Here is a 6,135-nt window from a genome sequence, read left to right on the forward strand (position 1 = left end):
GCACAGCCACTTTCACTTCACCGTATTTCAGTCTGTCCCACGACAATGGACATTTCAATCGTTTTCAGTATGTTGCTACTTCAAGCCATGCTGGAATGAATAACCTCCTGCTGCATGGGTACTCAGTTGCTTCAGTCGTAATGAATAACCTCCTGCTGCATGGGTACTCAGTTGCTTCAGTCGTGTCTGACTCTTTGTGGCCACCAGGCTCTTCTGTCCACGGGATTCTCCAGGCAAGAATACTAGAAGGGGTTGCCATGCCCTCTTTCAGGGGATCTTCCCCACATAGGTATCGAATCTGAGTCTCCTTTATCTCTTGCACTGCAAGCGGATTCTTTACCCACTGATCCACCTGGGAAGCTCGAATAGCCTTCTACACACTTTATTTCCCAAATGTGAGTAAATTGGTTTTGTGTGGAATTAGAAGTGAGATTGCTAGGTCAATGTACGAGGACAAAGTCCACAGTAATATCTATCATCTCATTCCATCCTTGTAATTACCTTATAAGGTAAGACTTGTCAATAATTCCCTTTTACATATGAGAAATCAGAAGTTCAAAGATGTTAGATAATTTTTTCTGGAGTCATTGGGTTAAGAAACTGCTACAGGGAAAGGAGTGAAACTATTTTATCAGCCTCCATGCTTTGAACCACTATTCTGAGTTATGGTTTCTCTATGCAGTACCTATACACACTCCTTCAGTTTAATTCACTTACGTGATAACAGGCTCTGTTCTTGCCTTAACCCAAGTTATTTCCTGGCACAGAACAGTCCTGAAATTAGATGAACTGGCTTCTCAGAGCAGAAATCACCACCAGAAAATGATTTAAGTGCTAAGATGAACAGGGCTTTTTATTTTGACTCACAAGACTTTCCGCCCCAGGTAATCTGGGAAATGAATTTTAGAATGTGATGCAGTTAAAACTACGGCACATAATTCCTTTTTAAAATCTATATTTATTTATTTTGGGCTGTGCTGGGTCTTCATTGCTGTGCGAAGGCTCTCTCTAGTTACAGGCAGAGCAGGGGCTACTCTCTAGTTGCAGTGTGTGCGCTTCTCATTGCACAGCTTCTCCTGCTGGGAAGCAAGGGCTCTAGGTGTGTGGGATACTGAAACGGCAGCTCGAGGACTCTAAATTGCAAGTTCAGTACTTGTGGCCCATGGGCTTAGTTGCTCCTTGGCATGTGGGGTCTTCTGAGATCAGGATTGAATCCGTGTCTCCTGAATGGGCAGGCAGATTCTTAACCACTGGACAATCCTAATTCACATAATTCTCAGAGTAAACTTTAAAGCCAAAACTATACGTCAACATTACATTATGTATATCTGCTTTCCACCCCATGAAACTTATACTGTAGTTACCTTTGTTTAAGCAGCATCACTTTTTTTCCTTAAATACACAAAAAAGGCAACCCTAAGAGTTTTGAAAGAAATAATTTTGATTATTTATAAATACATTTGAAAATACAAATAAATACATTTAAAAGAAATATAATTTTTTTTTAAGCAGACCTGGCACTCACAGAATTATCTTTTGATACAAAAAAATCTGGCCACTCCCCAGTAAAAATCCTTCAGTGGACTCCCATTTCTTATACTTCAAAGCTCATAAAAGGCCATTGCAATTGCTCTTACCTCATAAATTCTCCTACACATATATTTTTGATCTATTTTAAAATAGTTGCAGATCTCAGAGATTTATTTCCTTGTTTGAATAGGTTACTTCAAATAGGTTGGACATACAGTGAAACCAGCAAAACCTCACTTAACATAGGCCATAAAACTTTATTTGCACTCTTTTTCTCTGAGAAGTTCTCCAAATTGTATATGCTTTGGGACCCACAAAACCTGAATCTACCTGTCCTTTTGCTAGGAATGTCCTTTTTTCAAATGCCATGCCTTTGAAAACTGTCAACTGTTAACAAATCAGGGAGGGCTTACCTGACCTTATGTTGCTATCTTGTCACACTGTATGGTAAGACTCTTGTCACGCTGGTTTAATTGCTTATCTCACTCAGCAGACTATGACTCTCTTTCTCTGTTTCCTCTCTTTCTATATATAAAATATAGACTACATATATACAATGTGGCTTCCCAGGTGGCGCTAGTGGTAAAGAATCTGCCTGCCAATGCAGGTGACATAAGTGATGAGTATTCGATCCCTGGGTGGGGAAGATCCTCTGGAGGGAGAAATGGCACTCCACTCAGTACTCTTGCCTGGAGAATCCCATAGACAGAAGAGCCTGATGGGCTACAGTCTATATGGTTCCAACCAGAGGGGCCCAACTGAGCATTTGAGCACATATATAATGTAACTATCTCCATGAAAGCAGGGGCCATGTTGAGAAGACTAATGAAAAAATCAACAACTTTTTAGCAAAAAAATCTAGTTACCTATAATCTGTTATGAAATAACATTTTGGAGGTTTTCTGTTAGTATATATTTGCTGCATATTCTTTTGCTTTTTTCAAGCATAATTGGAAAGAAATGCTGAATGGTTAAAAATAAATATATGGGAGTAAAACTTAAATTGAGAAATTATATCATCATATTTTTCTGTAAACAAGTGAAAAAGATTGCTAAAAGTAGGGCTGTTGGCAAAATTTCTAAGACCCCAAACTATGAACTGATTTTTGGAACATGGTGATCACATCATCTGAATTGTCAGCCTCTTCCCCCTGATTATTTCAACTCCATAACATCAAATCCAGCCTCAGCCTAGGTTCTCAGCTGACCTTGTATTTGCCTATTTCAGCTAGTGGAATACAACAGTGGACAAGCAAGGCAAAACTGAAATCAGAAAGTTTGGGTCTGTCAACAAGTATTCTTTGAATACTTACTATATGCCAGTTTTAGAACTTTGTTTAGAAATACCAGAATTGCTTTATTCTTGAGAGCTATATTTCTAAGCCATAAACTTTAAAAACAAATACTTTGAGTTACGTAGCTTTAGGTCTGCTCATGAAAGGATGTCCATTATACTTTGAGTTTGAAAAGTAATGGACCCATTTTTGTCAAGATCAAATATAATATGCTGCACATATCATATTTATGCATATGTTCATTGAAAAAGGCATGGAAATACATTATATACTGAACAGTAATTATCTTGTGGTCAAGGGCAGAAAGTGGAACTTTCTTTTATTTTTAATATTTATTTAATTATTTGGCCACGCCAGGTCTTAGTCGCAACGCTCAGGATCTTCCATCTTAGTTGTGTCATTCAGGATCTTTAGTTGTAGCATTCAGGGTCTTACCTGTGGCATGTGGGAATCTAGTTTTCTGATCATACCCCAGCCTCCTGCCTTGGGAGTGTGGAGTCTCAGCCATTAGACTACCAAAGAAGTCCCTCATTTTTTATTTATATATTTGTACTTGAATTCTCAAGAATAAGCATGCATTACTTTTGTGATTGTAAAATGTCTAAATAACAAAGAATGTTTGCACTGCTACTGCTAAGTCACGAATATTTAAGTGGATACAAATTTTCTTCATGTTTTGAGCAGTCATGTGATAAGTTGCTTCTGTCACGTCTGACTCTTTGCGACCCTATGGACTATAGCCTGCCCAGGTTCCCCTGTCCATGGGATTCTCCAGGCGAGAATACTGGAGTAAGTTGCCATGCCCTTTTCCAGCGGATCTTCTGATCCAAGGATCAAACCCGCATCTCCTGTATCTCCTGCATTTCAGGTAGATTCTTTACTACTGAGCCACTGGGGAAGCAAACATATATATATATATTTATATTTATATATATAAATATGCAAATATGTTACATATATACGTACACATGGGGCTTTCCCGGTGGCTCAGACAGTAAAGGAATCTGCCTGCAATGTAGGAGACCTGGGTTCAATCTCTGGGTTGGGAAGATTCCCTGGAGAAGGGAATGGCTACCTACTCCAAAATTCTTGCCTGTAGAATCCTATGGACAGAGCCTGGTAGACTACAGTCCATGGGGTTGCAAACATTTGGACATGACTGAGCAACTAACACACACATACTTATATATATATATATATATATATATATATATATATACTGTAAATATTATTCCTGCACATTATTTATACAAACTGGATTCACATGTTAAAGATAATATTTCACCTGCTGGAAGTGCTAGTTAATTATGTTTATAAAGGGGTTGTTTTTTAATTCTTATTCCCTTATTTCCTTTTGACTTTCCATGTTTAGTATATACATTTTAGTCTGATGACATCATTTACATCAAAAAGATACCTGATTTCCTAAGACAGAGGTTTTTTTGGGGAAAAGTTAAGTCCTCTTGTAAACACCGTGAACCAAGGGAGGAGTATAATTATTTTCCTCAAAAAAAAAGAAAGAAAAGAAACAACAACCAGTTGGTTTGATTTTTTTATAATAGCTCTGGGAGACCCACTGTTTCCTGGTCAGGTGTAGTACTTTTTCCATTTTATTCCATGAGATTATAATCGGGCTGTAAGTATGATGAGGGCCAGGCCCAGTGCCTATCATGGTCAATGAACCTAGCATAGAGATGGGCTTAATGTAGGTGCAGAGCGCATTAAAAAAAACTGGCATTGAAACTGTCATGGGAGAAGTTTCATGCATTCATTTGTATATTTAAAAATACTGATGATCTAGTTCGTGGAGTATATAAAGTAAAAGTGTATTCTTGTAAAGGAGGTAATTCAAATACGATTGTACAACGCTCTTGAGTTTTCCCCGTCTTTTGTGGGTACATAGATTTGCTGATTTATATGCTAAGCATATACTGTTTACTCTGTGTAGCTTCGGAGGGACACAATAGAAGCCAAATCAGAGCTATGAAAACTTATTTTTAAAAATTCACTTGCTTGTTAAGATGACATAAAAAATAAGGAAAGACAAGGTATTCTCTGTAACTAAAAGTTTAGTAACTAAGTTCAGCTTTAAAATTACAAGGAAAACTATTAGAAGGGCTGTTTTACTGCGAACATGTGCCTTGAGAAAAGAGGCACTTTGACAGTTTCTCAATTTTAACTCTATTATAACTAAGAATCATCACTAACAATGGTACTGAGATCCATAAATACTTATTCAACAATATTTAGTAGCTTCAAGTAACAAAAGATAAGTTCTCCTCCCTAGGCTTTCATTCATTTGCGGTATCACGTTAGGAAGAATTGAAAAACATATCAAAACAACCTTGTACACTTTAAATATGTGCTATTATGTATCAATAAACCTCAATCAAGCTGCTGAAAAACCCCAAAACGAAACAGAAACGAAAATGTTAACTTTACATAGGACAAATAAAGGAATTACTTCATTTATTTAAGAGCAGTTTCTTCTGGGGAACAACAAAGTACCTCTGCAGAGCCTAGTAGCCTGAGGGCAATGCACATTTTATGTAATTAATACCTATTTTTTTTCCAGCCTATATTTAGATTACTATCTCGACTCAACGAAAACAAAACAAAACCCACCATTTAGTTTATTGTGTTCTGTGCCAGCTCCTCCGCACTTGAATGCTCTGTGTTTTGCGTCATTTCCAGCCTCCAAATAGGATTTTAGAAGCCTGGGAAAAGATCCTTGCAAGTATTTATGCAGTATTTCTTAGGTGACCCAAACTGCGAACCCTAGGGGTGTTTCGAAGGAGCTATTGGCTCGGGGCTGGGTGAGGCTGTGGTGAGAAACCTTTCCTAGAACTCAGGACGGGCTTCCCAAATATCTCCTCCACATGCCTCACAGAAAAGCCTTCCTCTTTTCCTCTCTCTCTCACACACACACCTTCTAAATAAAGGGCTTCAACTCTAGACAGCCAACCGAGGTGTTTTTTGTCTGTGGCAGTAGAAAGCGGCGCGTCGGAGCCTACTCTAGGAGCTCTTCCCGAGCTTCCGGGTGAAGCCGGCGCTTCCCTCTGGCCCTCGGCTCCGGGAGGGGACGGTCGGCCGCCACAGCGGGGCCCGCCCAGGCTCTCGGGAGCACCTAAGTCGCAGGACGCGCCGGGGTAGGCGGGGCGCGCCAAACGCCTCCTCCCGGTTCAGCCCTGGCTTTCCGCCGCGGCCGCCTGGCTGCCGGAAAGGCTGATGATTGACTGAGCGCCTCAGCGGCCGGGGCGATGCGGAGGGAGGGTCGAAGAGCCAGCCGCTGAGCGTTAGCCTTAAATCG

This window comes from Capricornis sumatraensis, chromosome 8, assembly GCF_032405125.1.
Source record: "Capricornis sumatraensis isolate serow.1 chromosome 8, serow.2, whole genome shotgun sequence".
Classification (NCBI taxonomy): domain Eukaryota; kingdom Metazoa; phylum Chordata; class Mammalia; order Artiodactyla; family Bovidae; genus Capricornis; species Capricornis sumatraensis.